Here is a 6,790-nt window from a genome sequence, read left to right on the forward strand (position 1 = left end):
AAATTCTCTTTTTTGTCCCACTTAGAGATCATTCTAATGTCAATTCTCCAAAATTCTCAAGTAAAGCTAGGAAGCTTTTAGTTTTTTGGGACATAATGACACTAGCACTAGAGAATATGAAGCTAGCATTCATTTCATAATTATTCAATGAGTAAGTTATGTTTAGATTATTACAAACAATTAGTAATTATTAACACACCATCTTTGCATCCCTTCTCAAAATCTTTGTATATAAGGAGAAGACGAAATGAGTGAGAGTGAGAGTTACTCACTAGTGGCACCATCGATTTGAGTGATAGCATCACCGAAACGTTCATGAAGGTCAGTGGTCCAATGAAGCGGAGGCTTCAGATCAGAAGTCAAAACTAGACACGGCTCTCCTCCTCTTCCTTAGTTCTGCATTATCATCTCTTCTACTCCTTCGCCACCACCGCCACCGCTGCAAGAATATATCAACCTTGAAAACATACTTCTTCTTCTTGTATAGTTACTCACAGAAGAAACAAAAAGAAATATACAACCATAAAAAAAAGGATTGTTAAGCAAATGGTGTCATTTTGAAACACACGGACTTATCTGTCCCGTTTTAATTTTTTTTTATGTGTGCATCTATAATGGCTAGATCAACACAATTAGAATCACTTTAGATTTTTTTATTGGTCTAACGAACCCATATAAATGGAAGAATTCATATATCCAACTTTTAAATTAGTCAAAGACTAAAAAATATTTTTAAATGATCACAAAAAATAAAAAACCTATTTATTTTTTTCTCAAATTTTTATAGAAGAATAACCCTTTTCAAACAATTTTTTATAGTTTCATTTTTAATACTCATACTTAAAATCTTATTAAAGAACTAACATAATTTTTTATATTCATAAATTTTATATCAATTTTTCTCTCATTATTCTGATTCTGATAAATATTTTATTTATTAATTTATTTTAGATATTAAATTGATACAGATTTTCAATATTTATCAAAAGCGATTTAATTCTACAAAAGTGTGAACCAATTCATTGAGGATAAAAACTAGTGTATCTACTTGTATGAAATATGTATATTATTTAAAAGTTTGATTTCGATGAATTAATTGTCTAAATTATTTTACATTAATTATATTAAACGTACATTAAAATTAATTGTCAAATCAATTTTTTATAATATTATATATTAAAATATAAATATATATTAAAATTAAATTAAATAATATATATTTATTTATAAATAAATACATAACAATTATTTTTTGTGCGGCATAGAATTTTTTAATTTTTATATAGTCTCCATAATTATATTCGTTATTTTATATGACAATTTATATTTGATTATGAAAAGTGATTATTTTGGCTGATATGAAAATACATAATTCGATGCATGTATAAAATTTTTTTAAGATATTAATACATCAAAATTAAATTATTTTTAATTTATGTTTAAATTTTTTAAAAATAAACATTTCATCTATATATTTAATTTAGACAAAATAATCTTATATATTTTTTGTCATTTATAAGAATATTGAAAAAACCATATAAACTAAAAATAATTAACAAAGTATTTGAATTAAAAAAGAAAACAAAAAAAATCCATGCAATAAACAAATAACCCAATATTTATTAAAAAAAACAAATATACATACACATATTTTATAAGCAACCAATATTTTAATTTATACCTCCAAATTTGATTACACCACGTCCAAGTGTCCAACAAAAGGGTTGAAATATTATTTATGCTAATATTTTTATCCAACTAAACAAATACGAAAAGTAACATCAACAACAAAGAGACACATACAAAATAATTAAACAAATACTTGCTTACCTTAATTTATCAAAAACCTATATATGTATACGGATAAATTATATAAATAAATAAAATTCTGGCCAAAATTACTCTATTATAAAACATTTTAAAATTTAAATAGATTTTCTAATATTTAGATTTAATATTTATAATTATTTATCTAATTTATGTATGTATTTAATAGATTTAGATATAAAATTTAAATATTTTTATAAATTGCTATAGTTTGTTGTGATTTATGTGTTGAAGTTACTTCTTCTTAAACTACTATTGCTTCCTATGATGCACGGACACTGACATGAACATGGGACACGACACGACACAAGACACGCCGACATGCGAATCTTAAAATCTTACAAGATACGGGGACACGCATACATATAAAATATAAAGTATTTTTTAGATAAATTGTAATGATATTTTAATATTTTATTGATATTAAAATATAAATTAATTTTTTAAATTATTTTTAATGTCTTATTTTAATTATATCAAGTATTTAAAAATATTTTTATTTTAATAAATAATAATATATATTATATCTAAATTTATTTTAATAATATATCTTAAGAATAAGATCGGACACGCTGACACGTGATGGTATTTAGGTGTGTCCAAGTGTGTCCGGAGAAGAATTTTTTATTTTTTATTGAAACACATTTTGGACACAGCAAACACGCATGTCGGACGAGTGTCGATGAGTGTCGTATCTGAAATGTGTCTGACACGCAAACATGGTAACTCAACAAAGTGTCCGTACTTCATAGATTGCTTCTAATAATTTATGACTTTAATCAATTTTCACTCTACATTCTTGTAGTGGTTTATGTGTAAATTTTAAAATTTCTACATTCTCTAACAATTTATATAGAGTAAGTATATAACCAAAATATAATAATTTTAAAAATAAGAGAGCAGCTAAATAGTTTTTTTTGAATTTTTTTTGGAGGAAATATAAATTCAAATTATTATGAGAAACATCTAAAATCAAATAAAAAATTTAAAATTAAACAAAAACATCTAAAACCAAATGAAAATAAATATACAATAATGTAAAAAGAATATTCAAAAATCTAATAAAAAGAAACATTTGAAACGTAACAAAAAAATCTAAAACCTAAGAAAAAAGAGATACTCAAAATCATTTAAAAAATTTCAAAACCTAACAAAACAAAAAATATTGAAAAAAGAACCTACAAAAACTAAAAAAAATCTATAACTATTAAAAAATACATCCAAAATCTAAAAAGAAGACACATAAAAATATCCAAAATATATAAAAAATACACATCCAAAAACCTAGAAAAAAAAACAATCCAAAATAAGTAAAAATAACCATCCAAAATCTACAAGAAAAAGAAGAATACCATTGTAAAGAGAATATCCAAAACCTAATAACATAACAAAAAAACTTAATAAAAATAAAATATCCAAAATTATTTTTAAAAAAATCCAAAATCTAAACAAAGATACATACAATATTATTGAAAAAAAAAACATTTGAAAATTTAAAAAAAAAATATCTAACACTATTTTAAAAAATCTAAAATTCAAAAAATTCAAAATTAAAAAAAAAACATCTGAAATTTAGGAGAAAGAACATATAAAACTAGTAAGAAAAAGATCTTGTGCAAGTAGATGAAGAGGGTGGTCACGTCGTTCTTCCACGAGGAGATGGACTTTGCGGTGAGAGACGTTTGAAAGGAGGTGCGGATGTGCGACGACGTAATGACTGGCGAAGGATCAGGAGAGGCCGGTGGCGTGGAGAGCGAGGGGAGGCAACATCGCATCAATAGATGAGAGAAAAATCACGGTCGTACCATTCTTGCACAAGCAGATAAGCGTTGCAGTGAGAAGCGTTTGGAAGAGAAAACGCAGATATGCAACAGTGCGACGATTGACGAAGGACTAAGAGGGACCGGTGGTGCGAAGAGTGAAGGGGAGGTGACGTCGTGGCAGTGGAGGAGAAGAAGATCGCGGTTCCAAAACATTATTGATTGGAGTAGTAAGGCACATATTATTAGGGATGAACGCAGATTTGATCTGATCGGATAGGGCCAAAATTTCGATCTGATTCGTACAAAAATCATCAGATCAGATCACATCCGATATCCGCAGTTTTTAAACTTGGATCTTATCCGATCCACAAATTTGTGGATCGAATCGGATATCGGATATATCCGCAAAATACAAAAATATTTTTAAAATTTTATTTTTATTAAAAAATATCAATAAAATTCATTTTTTCTATTCTTTTACATATGTTTACTGTTAAATAATATTAAACATATTTTTTTTAAATAATAAATTAAAATAAGACAACATATATGATAATTATTAGTTGAAATAAAACATAAAAAGAATATTTATTTTTTTATTTTTGTAGATGCACAGATATGTGGATACCTACACAAAATCTGCAATCCGATCCTACTAGTGTGCGGATCGAATCCGATCGGATCTATATCCACAATTTTCATATAAATACCCCAAATTTATGGATCGGATCCGATCCATGAACACTCCTAGCACATATTTTGGGTGAGTACAAAAATAATTTTTTGAATATTAAAATCAAGTATATGAATATATGACTCGTACCTTCCTACCTAGTTGATTATCTATACTTTTCATTTAGGTTAAATTACACAGTTGGTCTCTACACTTTTAGTAAAATTACAAATTGGTCTCTACAATTTAAAATTTAATAATTAGATCTCTAAAGAGAATTAAAATTTACAATTTAGTCTCTACCGTTCAAAATGTGTTTGATTTAATAGAATATTCTCAAAATTTTCTCTATTTTAAACATGTGAGTTGCACATGTTTGATAACAGGGACTAATTTACAATTTTAGTAAAAGTATGGGGACTAACCGTGTAATTTAACCATTTGAAAATGACCAAAAATTCTGTAAACTATCTGAACTCACCCCGCCCCTCCCCAACTCTCTCATTCTAACTTTCTCACTTTCCAAAATGACACCCCAACCCCAGCGCTCTTTATCTCTCACCTCGGTTCACCGTTGATGCACCGGATCCATCGCATTTGTGCTCACGAGTCAGGTCTCGTCTTCTTCCTCCATTTCGCCTTTCTCATCCGGCAATTTTTTCTTCTCTTTCAATCGCAATATTAAACACCGATAAATGGAAGAGAACAATTCCAATCCCAAATATGTTCAAAGCGAACAATTCAATGTCTAAGAAAAAAATAGCAACAAATTAACATAAAAATAGCAACTCAATTTATTAGTGGATCCGGCGTGGTGATAGAGGCGAGAGGCACAGAGATAGTGAGCCAAGGTGAGAGATACAAAGCGCTGGAGTTGGAGTACTATTTTGGAAAGTGAGAAAGTGAAAATAAGAGAATTGGGGAGGGACGATGTGAGTTCAGATAGCTTAAGGAATTTTTGGTCATTTTCAAATAGTTAAATTATACGATTGGTCTTCATACTTTTACTAAAATTATAAATTGATCTTTATTGTTAAATATGTGTAACTTACATATTTAAAATAGAAAATATATAGAGAATATTCTATTAAATCAAACACTTTTTGAATGACAATGACTAAATTACAAATTTTAATTTTATTTAAAAACTTAATTACAAACTTTTAAAATATAAAGATCAATTTATAATTTTATTAAAAGTATAAGAATCAACTTCGTAATTTAATCTTTTATTTAACATTTATGGTAAATGATGATTAGGAAGGGGTGGGGCTCATAGCTTTGAGGGTTGACGTGTGTGAGAGAGACTGAATCGGGGATTTTATTGTTTGTTTGGGTGTGGCGTTGTCCATTTATCTTTTCCACTGTGGGTCTTCTTCCTCCATGCTTTTTATTCTCATTCCTTCCTTTCTAATTAATAGTTCAAATGAAAACAAAAACGACGCATAACATAATAATGAAGCATCTGGACGAAATTCAACTATTCAAGTAACGAGAATTAAATCGTTTTCTAATTTGTTAAATGCTAGGTATGTATTTTATATATCACGGAGTAAGAGCGATTCTATTTAAGAAAAAAATATAATTAAAAAAAATTGATTTTTAGCCAATTCTTTCGTAAATAGAGGATAGTTACCTTTTATAATTTATTTAATTATTATCGAAAGAATTGATTTGTAATTAAAATTAATTATTATTTTTACAAAATTTTACTAATATATAATTTGTCCACTGGTGAAGGCTTGTACCTTCTTCGTCAGGATGAGATATACGGTTAGTGGTGAGAAGATAAGAGGATGATGAGTATTTGTAAAAGGCACTCCAACATTCAAGTAAATAAGTGAGTATTAAGTTTTTTCGAATACAATAAATTAAACAATCTTCTTAGCATTCCCTTCATATCAGAAAATGAGAAGTAATGGTTGTATCTTCGAATAATAATATTATGGTCGGAGAGTAACAACATATCTGACATTTTGATACAGTCGTTAATGGCTGATCTATAATATTATGGCCGAATTATAACTTTATGACTAATGTATAATGTTCATATCATAGTTTTCAAACTTGGTCTGGTGGTATTTTGATGAAACAGATTGAGTTTTTTTTATCGGGTTATAACTCGACGTTTTGATATGGATATGGAACCTCAGTTCAATGTTTTTATCAAAATAATCTTAAAATAATTAAAAATGATATTTTGAAATTTCTTTTTAAGAAAAAAAATAAAAAGAGAAAAAAAAGGGTATTGTCATTAAATTTGAGAGCGGATAGATTTTGGTTTTCAAAATTATTTATTGTCTATTGATTTAGATTGAAATAACGGTTCATATTGATTTTAGAATTAAGACATTGTATAAACATGTGAGTGAATTGTATTTGGAATCCTGAAAGTTTTATTAAAATTATTTTAGTTCCATTTATACTTGTTTCGAAGATGAATAAAAGAGACTAGTTTTTGTTCTTGTTTGTTTTTTAAGTTTGACTCTTTGCTTTCTTCTTTTACTGGGTTTTGGAAAAAAAAAGA

Source organism: Arachis stenosperma, chromosome 10 (genome assembly GCF_014773155.1).
Source record: "Arachis stenosperma cultivar V10309 chromosome 10, arast.V10309.gnm1.PFL2, whole genome shotgun sequence".
Taxonomy (NCBI): domain Eukaryota; kingdom Viridiplantae; phylum Streptophyta; class Magnoliopsida; order Fabales; family Fabaceae; genus Arachis; species Arachis stenosperma.